We start from the raw sequence: 14797 nt of genomic DNA, 5'->3' as shown, positions 1-14797 counted from the left end.
AGCGTTATCATGACATTTGTGTATTGTTCTGAAAATTGCTGGAGGCCAGGAAGGTGGTAGCGAGTGCTTTTAGAACCATAATATTCTTGCAACTCCATTCAAATTACGCACTAGACAGGAGAGCAATATGCTACCTAAATAAAAAGTACCAATATCCTGGAAAAAGCAAAGTAAAGCATGTGAAATGTAAGCAGTAAGAACATAGTTTAGGGTTACCAATCCACCGATCAATCACTCATCACAGTACCCCACGATTGGTGCACTTCCCCACCAGGGAAAACAATGTTGTTCAAAAAAAGACAAGAAAAGAAAAGTACCGCTTCACTGGCAAACTCTGTAAAGTAGCACTAATATGTTTGGGTGTGAATAAAATCAATGTATTTTTCATAGTTTTAACCTTACTTGACCAGTGAGTGGCGACTGGTGACATTTGAAAGTTCATATGGGCAAGAACACTGAAGCAGAAATGTATGCATTATGCACATAATTCACCTTCAGCCAAATTGTTAATGTATATATAAAACATTTGTAACTGAAGAAAAAAATTACCAGAAAAGTGCCAAAACACATGGAAGAAACGAAAAAAGAAAGAAACAATTAGAGATCTGAAGAAACAGCGAGAAAGAAAGAATTGTAAAATAAACAAGCACATGGAGCAGTGCACACGCTGGGCACTAACCTTTTACCACGAACATGCTTTCAAAAAGCAGGCCATAACCACACATTGTTTTATATATAAAAACAATGTATTTGTGTGGGGGGGGGAAGGGGCCCACACCCCCAATTTACCTTAAATCTGTGATAAAGGCATGCGTTGTAAAGACATGCATGTGGTAAACATGCGTGCTAAAAAATGCGTGGTAAACGCACGAGGTAAAAACCGAGGGGCAGATTTATGTTCCCTGGCGCATCCCTGCAAATCAGCATGGATGCGCCAGGGAAGATGCGTCACGCAAGTTTGCCCTTGCGCCACCGCAGATGTGCCGCATTTACAATGCGGTGCATCGTGGCGCAAGGACAAGCAGATACGTGACGCATCTGCCGGCGTAAGGTTGGCGCAGTGCTGAAGTTGCGTCGCAAGCGCGACGCAACTCCAGCACTGTTCCAACCTACCCTATCCCTAACATGGTGCGTCAAGCCTTACGCCTGCTTCAAGCAGGCGCAGGGTTTTGACGCATCAGCGTTGGGAAAGTGACTCAGTGAAATCTTATAGATTTCACTGAGTCACTTTTCAGGGGCGTTCCTGCGACGGAACGCCCCTCCTGAGTAGAAACGCCCACATGAAACCTGACGCAGGTTTCATGTGGCGCAGGGCTTTACACCGTGACGCATCTCCATAGATGCGTCACGATGTAAATGGGGCGCAACATGGCGCAGGGTTTACGCCGCCGCTGCGTCACAAAAGTGACGCAACGGCGGCATAAAAGTGGCGCAAGTCTGATATAAATCTGCCCCCTTGTTGTATATCGTAGGTGAGAGATAATTACTCCACTGGCCCGAGCTGAGTCATGATTCAATTCAATTTCAATGAAAGTTTATTTAGTCAATTTTAATCTATGCTTATTCACAGAAATTAAAAGTAGTCCGAGGCCAATCGCCTTGTCCACAAAGAGAATGTCAAGCAGTACACTCAATGCAGGTATTCAAGTAAAAACAGGATTTTCTTTTTAAAATAAAGACTTTAAAAATATCTAGCACAAAGTTAAAACATTGCATCAAACAATCGATGAGAATATGAAAGTGAATGTATTTGGAATTAAAAATACACATGCATTTCACTTAATTTGCTGTAATCTGTGCAAAAACACCAGATATAGGTCTTGCTCTGTATTCGGTACCTTTGTCCACGGTAAATGTGATGCATGGTCAACAGGCATGGCATGTACCTACAGTTATGGTAGGAGATATAGCATGACAAATCTTCCTACAATTTTATACAGTGTAGTCAGGGCATCACCTTCTGTCTTAGGTTTTGGCATTCTCACTTCCCAAAAATTCCATGCAGCAATACAAAAGGGCATTACAACTTCTGGGACTGGCTCTATGACATCGCACCTTATCTGTGACCAGTGTCTTTTGGTATTACTCACAGGGCCTAGTCTTTGACCATGTCCTCTGCAGAGTACCCTTGCTTGCATTACTTGTAGGACACGGCCTGCCAACATGTTCTACAGACTTTCGGTTGCACTGGCCCATGAACATAATGGTTAAGATGCAAAACCTAACAAAAACAATGAAAGGAGCCAGAAGTAAATAAACAGGTTCTATATCTCCGACGTGGATTCTGCAGGTGACTAGTTCTAATCGTTGCTAGAGCAATCCGTGCATATTCTGCAGGTCCCAGGTTCTAGACCCTGTCAAAAGTCAATGTATATGGGGCTGCTGCTGGGCAGAAACTCTGATCTCCGGGAGAAATCTCGTGACCAGTAGGCCTACTGCACAGATTTGGGTTAACATAGTGATCAGAGGTTCCAATCATAGTGAACTGGCTCAGTGAGTCAAAGTCAACGCTGATAGATATTAAAAAAAAGTAGAAAGCTTAGGGTTTTGCAGTGAAAAATTGAGGAAACACATGGAAGAAACGAAAAAAGAAAGAAACAATTAGAGATCTGAAGAAATGGCGAGAAAGAAAGAATTGTAAAATAAACAAGCACATGGAGCAGTGCACACGCCGGGCACTCAGAAGTAACCTTTTACACGCATGGAGCGAGGGGGAGCTCTTACCTGCAGTCTCGGGACAGGCACGTCACTCCCCCCTGCTCTTTAATTGGCCACCGTGGCAAACAAACGACCCGGAGATCTCACCAGCACCACCCTCCCCCCACGCTCTTCACTCCGTACGCGCACTGCAGCAAAATAAGGGACTGCCACGGGCCGCCAAAAAACAGGGCCAGCTACAGCAGGCCTGCAGCCAGACTCTAGGATTCATGCGCTGGAAGTATTTAGCCTACCTCTAACCACTTCATTGCTTTCCTTTGTTGTAGCAAAAGGTATTTCAAATTATTTTGGCATGCTCTATGTTGCCTTCAAACCCAAGGTTCCGGCGTAGGTTAGATTCAATTTCAAACTTCCGAGTTGGGTCCGAACGTTGGTTACACAAGTGGGCCATGAACAAGGACGGGTGGCCTACCACCACCCAAATACTCAGCAGTTTTTTCCTGCAACTATACAGCATGACCCGGACCAGACTCGAAAGCGAGTTGGGTCACCCAACTCGCTTTAGAGTCTGGTTCGGATCATGTTGTATAGTTGCAGGAAAAAAACTGCTGAGTATTTAGTAACACTAACAAACGCCAGCCTGAGGATTGAGCCGACGAAGGCAGAGAGCAAAAAACCCTGACAGTCAGAGACAGCTCGAGAAATTAACAGAGAAGGGAGCACGCCGCAGAGGACGACCGACTTCAGGTAGCTAGACACTTCACCTTCCTCAGCATGGCCACTTCACCCAGTATCGTCATTGCGCCCACTGCCCCGGCCCGAAGAGCTCTAAAGCTGACTTACCTTACGAGTCAGTCGATGTCTATCAATGGTGACCCGAGCACCAGTGACCAGACAGCCACGACGAGCAATACTTAAGCAGGCTGCAGCAGGCACTCATCGTGAGTTGTGTGTGTCCGTGTGTGGCGCCGCGTGGTTTGCTGTGATGACGACATCATCATGAGCAAATGGATGAGCAAATGGCCAATCACTGTCTCTGCATGGCTTGATAGGCCACAGTGATTGGCCACGCGTGCCACCCACGTGCAGCAACCAATGCCTGGCTATTATGCCAGCCACCCTCCTGCTCGGTGAAGGGTGAACGCATGCGGTGCCTCTCTCAGCCCATCCTGGCGCTGCTTGAGCAGCGCCAGGATTGGCTTGAGCAGGCATTCCATCCGCCCATTAGGATACTGAGGGCTGCGGCATGAAGCAACCCTCGCTCTCCTAAGGGGAAGGCTAGTGCGCATGTTCGGGCTGGTCATTAAAATGACTAGCCCAAAACCGAACATGCGCACTACTGAGTGCTGCCGCGGCCCGACCCCATTCAGCTCCCGGGTTGCCTCGGGCGTGGCCCGGTGACCGGGCAAGAATTGAGTTGCTGAAGTAGGTATTTTTGACACACATTGTACATTTTGTAAATGGTAAATGGGGGCATGTGGCAGTTAGTGGGGCAATGCCCCAGCACCCCGATGGATGCACCGTCACTGATGACATCTACAGTTGTTGGATCTTGAGCACTATAGACACACATAGGAGATAGCTCGTATAAGTGGTCCCAATTGCATGAGTTCCTAATAAGGCACAAAACAGAATGCATGACCATTACAAATCAGGATGATTCAATAAATACACCGTCAGTGGGGCCCAGAAGTCCTTGGGCCTCAGGCAGGTCCTCCGCATAGGCCTCCAGCTGTTCCCTACAGTAACTTAAGTCTCGGATCCATTTCCAGACCGTGGGTGAACTCTTCGCACCCCAACATTGTGCTACTGCTCGCTTGGCTAGTAATGTCGAGACAGCAACCAATCTCCGATTGCAGGGCTTCAGAGACTTCACGTTACCCAACAGGCATACCTCAGGTACACATCGCATGCGTTCCAACACAACATCCGTCAGCGAGCTCGCATCTCTGGCCCAAAATGCAGCTATCCCCGCACACTGCCACGCTAGGTGCAAAAAATCGGCGTCAGCCTGTCCACAACGTACACAACAAGCCGTGTCACGCAGTCCATTTTTCCGCAGTTGCGTTGGAGTGTAGTATAACTGGTGCAAAAATGTAAAATGAATTATACGGAGGTTACAGTTTGCCGTGAGGTGCCCAGTTAATGCACAGCAAAATTTCCAATGATCTGGTGACAAGGTCGACCCCTAGCTGGCATCGCCTGCAGTGCTCGCAATGTCTGTGGTTCAGCCTGATAATTAGGGTAAATAGCTCTGACCGATAGTTGCACCCTTACATATGTAAAACCCAGCATAAAGTCATAAGTCCGACCCGCCTGTACGTCTTGCAACAAGCGGAACTGGCCCTGTTTATACAGATCACCAATCCGCGTAATCTTGACAGCCTTCAGTGTACGTAGAGCGGAATGCTCCTGTGCTGCCAAGATGTCTGGATGCGCCGCTATTGGTAATGTCGGGGCATAGAGGTAATCCAACTGTGCCCTCCTAGCAAGGTCCTGCCAGGCCCAGGCAGTACACTGCATTGGGTTAAATATTGTCCTGGGGCCCCCACCGCCACCTGAGAGGGCTGCCGCCACAAGCGGCAGTGGGAGTATTGAATCATACTCAATCGCCGTATGGGGCAGAAACCGTTGCGGAAAAAAACAATAATGTGCAGGTTGCGTCTGCGCGCACAGATAATATAAACGCATATCAGGTGCCTCGAAGCCACAATGTTCAAATGGCTGTACAAGAATGTTCCAACTACATCGAGGCTTCTAACCCACCCAGGCAAACGACAGTAGGGCTGATTGTAACGCCTTAAAGAGAGAGATATTCAGACGGATGGGAATATTCACAAACAAATATATTAATTTGGGTAAGATAGACATTTTTGTCACCGCAATGCGATCCGCAAGCGACAGGGGTAGCCGGGCCCACCGTACAGCCTGGTCTGTAATCTGTGTGATAGTACGACCGTAGTTCATAGAAATTACCTGATCCGGGTCTCTATGTAGCCATAGTCCCAGGTATTTCACCGGGTCCCGGGTCCAGGTCAGAGGGAAGTCCAGCTCAACCTCACAAGTACCCGTCGTTAGGGGAAACACGGTCGACTTATCCCAGTTGATTCCCAATCCGGAGTAGCCCTCAAATTTACCATATTCGCGGAGCAACTCCGGAAGGTAGGTTGCCAGCTCACAGACATATAGCAGCATGTCGTTGGCATACAGCGAGACCACGAGCGTTCGCTGCCTGAAGCGCAATGCAGCTGATTCATGCCGCTGGTGAAGTTTGCAAGCAAGCAGCTCCAATGCCAACGTGAAAAGCATCGATGACAGGGGGCAGCCCTGCCATGTGTACCTGCTAATAGGGAAGGCCGACGACATTCAACCATTTATGCGGACTCTGGCAACGGGCTCGGTATAAAGAACCCTGATCCACTGGAGGAAAAACTGGGGAAGGCCCATTCTTATGAGTACAGTGAACATATAATCCCACTGAAGGGAATCAAATGCTTTTGCTGCGTCAAGCAGCACCGCTACTGCCTGAAAATCTGAGTCAAAATAATGTAGTGTGGCGAAGAGCGTGCGCAGATTATGCATGGTTGACCTGGCTGACACAAACCCTGATTGGTCAGGGAGCACCAGCAAGGGGACATGAGGCTGAAGCCTGAGAGTGATCATCTTTGCTAATATCTTAGCATCGATATTAATAATTGAGAGAGGCCTATAGGAGTCGCAACGATTAGCAGCCTTATCAGGCTTTAACAGCATAACCAAGAGGGCTTCCTTCAAGGAAGGCGGGAGACGTCCAGTGTCATACGCCTCCTCATAAACCTCTAAGAGCCTGGGGGCCAGATCATCCACAATGGTCTTATAAAATTCACTAGGGAGCCCGTCCAAAACCACAGCCTTGCATGTGGGGAGGGACATTATAGCAAGCTTTACCTCCTCCACATCGAATGGTTGTGTAAGATATTCCCTATGATCCAAGGACAGCCAGCCAAGTGCGATGTCATCAAGATAGGAGTGTATGTCCTCTGGCTGTACCATGGCCTTATTTTCGTAGAGTCTGGCTTAAAAATCAAGTATGGTCCCACTAATCACGGATGTGGTGTAATGAGCCTCCCCCGCATTATTAAGCATCTCCGTGATGTACTCCTGACTACGTGGAGCAGCTAACTTCTGTGCGAGCGAGCGGCTCGGTCTGCCCCCCTCCCCATAATATCTAGCCTTACTGTGTCTGGACCTATGTACCAGCTCTTGATCGACAGTGTTGTTATGTTCAGTCACTAACTCCCGGATCGCAGATAATGTCGCCGGAGAAGGGTCTTTCTCATAGGTGTGTTCTAAAGTGGAGATTTACGCAGCCAATTTATGCATTCTACACCTCAGATCTCTCAAGACTCCTGCTTGCGCCCCCATACAGATTTCCCTAATAGTCAACTTAAATGCTTCCGAAAGGACTCCAGTGCTGTCAACCGAGCCCTCATTCTCCATAAATAAATTGTGAATGGCCTCCCCAACAGTGTGCCTAAAAACTGAGTCAGTTAATGAGGAAGGCTGCAACTGCCATGTAAACTGAGGTCTCTCACATGCAGGTACCTGCAGCTCTAGAAGCACAGGAGAATAGTCAGAAAGCGTCCGAGCCATGTGGCTAACCTTACCTGCCCAAGTACAAGCAGCCTCCGTAACAAGCCAGAAATCCAGACGGGACCACGTCCCATGTACAGAGGAGACAAAAGTACTCTTGCACACTCCAGGATGCTGCAATCACCAAAATTCATGCAAACGTCCTGCGTCCATCAGTCCCAGCAACATTTCAGAGGCCTGCTTAGGCCGCATTGTCCCACTACTCACACGGTCCACAGCAACATCCAGACAGATATTAAAGTCATCCCCCCAGAGTACATGCACATCAGGAAAGCCCGAGATGCGGCGCCAAACATCCGCAAAGAAGGCCGGATCATCGATGTTCGGTCCATACACATTCACCAAAAGCACACTTACACCACCTAGCTGGCCATGCACAAGTGCCAGTCGACCTAGGTCATCAGTGTCGGTTCGCTTGACCGTAAATGAAACCCCACGGTTAACCAGGATCATCACTCCCCGTGCATAGCTGGAATATGAGGATGCTACTCGCACACCTGCCCACCGACCAACCACAGGTTTCTACGACAATTTCTTGAGGTGAGTTTCCTGTAAGAAGGCTATCTGGATGTAAATCCTGTCTAAATATGCCAATACAGACTGAATCTTTTTGGGAGTGTTCAAGCCTCGAACATTCCAGGTTAGGAACTTCATTTTACCACTCATTGGGATGATATAACATTACAAAATTGTACAGATGGATATATCAAAGATATGTGTCCACGATTACTAGAAAAGAGGTAAATGCCCCAGTACCATAGAAAGAAAGTGCCGGTCTCCCCACCCTCGCCCACCACTCCCCAGTCCCCCACCCACTTCAGCGTCCCCAACTCGCTAAAGCCATCCCAACCCTGCCTATCCAAACCCCAACAAGGAAAAAACAAAGCAAAGCGTAGATGGGGTATTCCCATTTGGGGGGCGTCAGAGTGCTACTAGCCTCCTAACAAGTAGGAGGTGGCTGAGCAAAACTAGCATCTGTGCCTTGTATAATGGATACAATCAAGTAGATAACATTACAAAGTAAGCGTGCATGCATAGAAAGCTCAACAGTAACAGCCTGTAGAAGAACAGAAAGACATGTAAGAGCCATACCAGAGTGAAGAATGGCAACCTAGAATAAACCTCATAGTGGAGCTCCTTATATGAGAGTGTCTCATAATCCTACTGTTCCTCATCGTCCGATGGAGTCTGGGATACATGGCAACTCCTCTTCAGATGTTTAGCATGCTCCAGAGCCGCCTTGGGGTTGGTAAAACATTTTGTGTCACCATCTGGGCCTATCCGCAAGCGGGCAGGATACAACATCGCGTAAGGAACCCCCTCAGATTGTAAAAACGTTTTGACAGCCCTGAACTCCCTACGCGCAGTCTGAACAGTGACAGTAAAATCAGGGAAGATGAGAGTGCATTGCCCTGGTGTACAATAGTGCCCTTGTCTCTGGCCATGCGCATAATAACATCCTGGTCCCTATAATTCAACAATCACGCAATAATCGGGCGGCGTGGAGCAGCCAGGACAGGCCTCGCCGCGAGGGAGTGTTGAGCACGCTCAATAATAAACATGGTGGAGAACTGGTCAGTGCCGAAAATGTCCTTAATCATATTTTCCACAAATGACTCCATTTTGCCCACATTCATTGACTCTGGCAGCCTTGTAATTCGGATATTATTGTGCCGGGATCGGGCTTCTAAGTCCCCATTCTTGGCCTGAATGAGGGAGAGGACCTTCTCCATATTAAGTGTCTTCCCTACGACATCGTTCAGATCGTCCTTAGCTTTAGACTCCCGTTGCTCAACCTCTCCCATGTAAGTGTTTTGCTTCTCGAGCTGTGCAGACATGTGATCAAGGCGGTGATTCACAGCTGCCATTGTACACTGTATAGATTGGAGGCTGTGCTGCAAAGCCCATAGTGTTGTCTCGATGGTGGAGGGCCCCCCATTCTGGGCGTCCGCTGCCGAGTCAGAGGCTGCCTTTCGTAGAGTTTTGGTGGAGTTACGCGCCTCAAACATGAGGCGAGGTTGAGACTTATCAGCTCTCCCCATATTGTCCGCAGCTAGAACCAGGCTCTCTGATAAGGAGTGGAGATGAAGGGGACACCCCCCAAACGTGCACCACACAGGCCTCGAGAACAGTATAGATAGGGCTCCTGCAGCAAACAGCCAGCCGGACCAGTGGGGCACCAATAGAAGAAGCGCCACCTACCTGCACGCCACACAGGAAGGATTAGGAGAGTGAGAGCACCCCCACAGTCCGAGATACCAACAGGAGCCGACCTATACAACTGCAGAATGCAGCGCAGGAACCCTGCAGCAGGGCCTCTAACAGACACAATAGAGCAAGAAGAGAGGGGCCTCCACAGGTCCAGAAGCTTAGTGCGAAGTGGTACACCAGGCACCAGTGGCAAGGGCAATCCAGCAGACAATCGCGCAGTAAGGACCAGGCCGGCCAGTCCCACCACAGCAGAACGCAGCACAGGTACCAACTTACCAAGATACACAAGGGGCAGGCCCACCAGTCACAGGGTGCACAATGTCAACTTGCTGCCACGCATTATAGTGTTCATCAAGTGGTTTGCATGTATAAAGCAGGACACCAAACACAGAGGTGAAAGGGATCCAACGAGACCCCCAATAGATCGCAGGCAGCTCCACGAACAGCACTCACAGGGGGGAAAGCAGCCCAGGCAGCCTCCAGACGGTTTTGATCACAGCGCGTTCTCGCGGTAGGCAGCAAGCACAAGGTAGGCAGGGGCCGAGGAGAGCTGGCACACAGCAGCGAGGTCCAAATGCAGTGGCAAGCCCACAAGCGATGAGCGGTAGCACCAGGGCAGCAGTGTAGTAGGAACAGCCTGAAGCAAGCGGCCTCAGCGTGGGGCAGGGCCAATGAAGACGAACCACAACCGGTACACCAGGCAGGATAGTAGTAGCAGAGGCAGGTATTCCCATGTCACGGTGCTGCAGCGCACAGACAAACGCGCCCGTGACTCCCGCGTGCACCGGCACACTTGCGGCGGCCCACAGGCCGTGACAGCAGGCCCGCACCCGCCTCCACAGAAATAGGCCCACACCGGGCCATGCCCCACTCACCACCACCAGCGCCGGGAGCGCAGGAATCGTCGCTGAGCACCTCTGCCACTAACACGGGTCAGTCCAGTCGAAGAGGCTCTCCCCACCGCCTCCGGCCGTGGCTAATGTTCCTGACAGCAGGGGCTCAACACCTCTCCATCGCTTGGCCTCCACCAGGATTGGGGGTGAAACCTGCAAGCTCCGGCAATGCGCCACCCGCCTCACCAGCTCCGCAGGCAGCGGACAAACCCCCGCAGACCACCATTGGTGCAAACCTCAGGATTCAGCCGCTAGTCTCAGGGACCATTTTTGCAGGCACGCGGCCGGGGTGAAACACACTCGAGTTGTGGGAGTTGCAGCGATCTCCGGCAGCTAAAACTTTCCACAATACAGGCAGGATATCTTTACACGCTGGATGAGTTTGTCGTAGAGTCTGGATGTCGTATTTTCAGGCGGATAATAAACGGATCAGTGCCCAGCCGGGCAGAGTCTCACTAGGGTGCGGCCATTTTGCCATGCGCCCTACAGCGCCCCCGATAATATACTATTTACATGTAGCAATACACTAGAATACCTTCTTAATATTTATAAATCACAATTTCATTTTTACTAATCAAGCCTGATGAGAAGTATGTTTTTTATGCACATCCTGCAATTTGTCAATAATTAGAAAAGCAAATTCAGACTACCAAAAAGAGTTGCCTAGAACAGTGGTAGCTGGTCAAACCACAACCCTGAGTTGCACAGAGAGGATTCTTCCGGGTGGTTCTTTCGAAGGGTTCTCCCCAAGAAGATTTTGTTAAAATCACAACACAGTTTGCACTATGAAGCACCATTTGACATAAGTTGGCTGTACTTGCTGTTTCCAACACAAAACATATACTTAGAGTGACCTTAGGCTCAGCCCCCTTGCTCATGATAAAATAACTTAGGGGCATATTTAGAAGCAGGCGATAAAAAATTATCGCCGCTTTTGCGGACGTTTTTGGACGAAAAGCGGCGATAATTTTATTGCCTAATTAGCAAGGCCACGCTAACGCGTGAAACCTTGCTTTAGCGTCAGGATTCCTAACGCCCAGCTTTGCATCTCTAATGAGATGCAAAGTGGGCATTCCTGGCCTAACATGACAGGAGAAATGTCGCTAAACAACATTTCTCCTATCATCAAGCCCCACGCTATGAAGCATAGCGTCAGGAAAAGTAGCGATAACCCCTGTTATCGCTACTTTCCTTACGCCTGCTTTAGGACTGACTTAGCCATGATATCCTATGGAAGGTGGATATCTTGGCTAAGTTTGTGGGGCCCTATCAACAAGCTAACGCCACATTGCGTGAGATTATCACTGGGTTTCCAGCGATAATCTCACTTTAGGCAGTTAGTGTGAGGATTTGTATCACTGAGGAGATAAGCGTTGCTAATAGCACGCTATCTCAGCGATAAAAATCCACTTTAGCAATAATTATCGCCGGGTGTTGCTGATATGCCCCTTAGTTGCCTATCTCATGATGGCATACTCTTCTTTAACATTTTGCATTTAGCACTCCATGAGAGTGCCTATGTTTCCCCCATGCAATCTATTTTTACTCCCCAGACCTTGCTTACCTTCCCAATTTACATGTATTTATTTATTTTTCAGTGATCAAAGAACAGTATCCTTTGGATAATCAGAACAGTTAAACCAGTGTAAAAATACAGGTTGATCTATTAATTTAATTCTTATCGTTTCTAATATTTTATGTTATTGTACTGTGTAAAGGAATGTTGTTGATGAATTATGCTATGGATTATGTCAACCAGTTCTTTTCTTAAAACAACTGTGTCTTTTTAAATTAATAAATCAACTTGTATTTTTACACTGGTTTATCTGTTCTGATTATCTGTTGGCAATATATGGTTTAATCTTCTTGAGTATGGACGAGATGCGACTGAAGGTTAGAAATTGGGTTTGAATGTAACGTATAGAAAGGATGATGTCTAGGTAATATAATTTTGTCCAAAGGATACTGTTCTTTGATCACCGTATAGTGCCCTATTTCTTTGGTTCAAAGGGGCCCCTCTTTATTTTCGACAATTTATTTATTTTTCACAAGGATTTGATAATGCAAAGGGCTGCCAGGAAACATGTTTTCTTTATTTACCCTTGCATATGCATTATTTAACTTTTTAGTGCACGTCTACTTATTCCCCTTCTCCTAACCCACTCCCCGGCGCTCCACATTAGCTTTCCCAGTTCGCTTCCCATCCTGCTTTAAATGTTTTAATATATTTTTTTTCCGAGGCCCGCAGTTACAAAGTGCTGTCAAGCTGCTTACTTCTATTTTTGCACTTATGGGCACTATTTATTACGTTTTAGTTTTACTTTCAATTAATCGGTCTAACATGGTCTTTTACAATGTTAGATAAGGAAGTTACACACATTAGCAGCCCTCTTTGAATAGGACTTTAATAGAAAATGGCCCTCCTTAAAAGGGCTCCCCAAATTTTTGTCTTCCTCCACATATTTTTCTGACCTTGTTTTTGCTGGCTTTAGGCCTCTCAGCACTTTATAAACTGCTACCCACTGCTAAAGTGCATATGCTCCCTCCATGGCTAAAATCCAATTGGCATATTTAGTTTACTTATAAGTCCTTAGTAAAGTGCACAACATGTGCCCAGGACCTGTAAATTAGATTCTACTAGTGGGCCTCCAGCACTGATTGTGCCACCCACTTAAGTGGCCCCTTAACCATGTCTCAAGCCTGCCACCGCAGAGTCTGTGTGTGCAGTTTTAAACTACCATGTCGACCTGGCAAGGTAAACCTCAAGTCAGGCCTAAACCTTCTTTTTAAAACATACAGCTACTTTTAAGTTTTACATGCTCTGGTAGTGAAAAACTCTTCAGTTAATTTTTCACTACTGAAAGTCCTATCTCTCCTATAGGATAACATTGGGATTACCTTATTACATCTTTTAAGTGCAATTCCCTATTGTGAAGAGAAAGATTTTTCAAGTTTGATGTCACTAGACTCACAATTTAAAATCACAACTGATGGTGAAGTTGAATTTTAAATTTCAGTTTAGCAAATGCCACTTTTGGAAAGTTAGCATTTACTTACTTTAGCCATTTGGTGCCTTCTGCCAGTCTATGTTCAGTCTGGGTTGAGTGACAGCTGAAATTTGTGTATTCCCTTTAGACAGTCACACACAAAGGGATCTGAAGGGTGCCTTGTTGGGCCATCCTAGGAGATGGGAGAGAGGAGCTGGGCACAGCCTCACACTTACACTAGAATAGGCTGGGCCCTGTCCACACACTGCATACTCCCTGTTGTGACTCCGGAGCCAGGCGGGAAGGGGGGACCACTGTGCAATTCAAACTTTCTTTCAAGTCTCCCCCACTTCAAGGGCACAACTGGGTAACAGGACTGGATCTCTAATACCATACCTTGAGGACACTTCTGGACCTATGACCACTCTGACAGGAAGAATAACTGCTGTGCTGATAAAGGACTGCCACTCTGCTGGACTGGTGTTTGCTGAACTCCTGCCTTGCCGTGTTGCCCTACTGTCTGCTGCTCTCTCTTGCATTGGTGAGAAGGACTGGACCTGAATCACTTGACTTACAACCCTCCTGTTTCAACACTTGCAATCTACTCTTTGTCAGTCTACCCTGCCAAGTGGTGCCACCCTACTCCTGAACCCTTTGAAATGGACCTAGGTGTGTGCTCCAGCGAAGCCAATGCATCCTCTGCTGTGAGAGCAGAATCGCCGTATCACCACTGTAGTGGGAACCGGATCGGTACAAAATACTTGGAACCGCGACATCGCACTTGGAACCACCGCTTCAAAACCAAAGTATCGCCGCTACTACTTGGAGAACATCGACACATCGCCTGTATAGCGTGGAGGAACCCGGCGCATCACATTTGGAACCGCCACACATCAGAACCAGTGCATCGCTCACTGACCCTAAGTGGGCCTCTGTATCCCACCAATGCTCCATCGCGGTCGGCCTGAACTCTAGACTTTGTCCCGGTCCAATGCAATCAAAAACTCTTTAGGCGCTTACTACTTCTAAGCGTTATTTTTGTATTTAATCTTTAAAAAAGGAAGATCATCCTGGAGTGATTCCGAAGTCATCTGATAACTTCAGCTGAGCTTTTCCAGTAATTATCTGGGAAAGTCATCCTAAGCCATCCTGCAGTATGCCTATAGGGCGAAATATTTAAATGAGATGACTCTAGAGTCATCAGAGAAACTACTTCAGGATGACTTTCTGATTACTTTAGTGAAAAACATGTGACGATCTTGTACTAATGCAGGGTGATCTCATGATGATTTCAGGATTAGGCTGTATTACTCCAGGATGAGTTCCTGATTACTTCAGTGGAGAACATGTGATGATCTTGTACTACGGCAGGATGATCACATGATGATTTCAGGATTAGGCTGGATTACTCTACAA

The sequence above is a fragment of the Triturus cristatus genome, chromosome 8 (genome assembly GCF_964204655.1).
Source record: "Triturus cristatus chromosome 8, aTriCri1.1, whole genome shotgun sequence".
NCBI classification, from domain to species: Eukaryota; Metazoa; Chordata; class Amphibia; order Caudata; family Salamandridae; genus Triturus; species Triturus cristatus.
Note: the sequence above shows the minus strand (reverse complement) of the source record.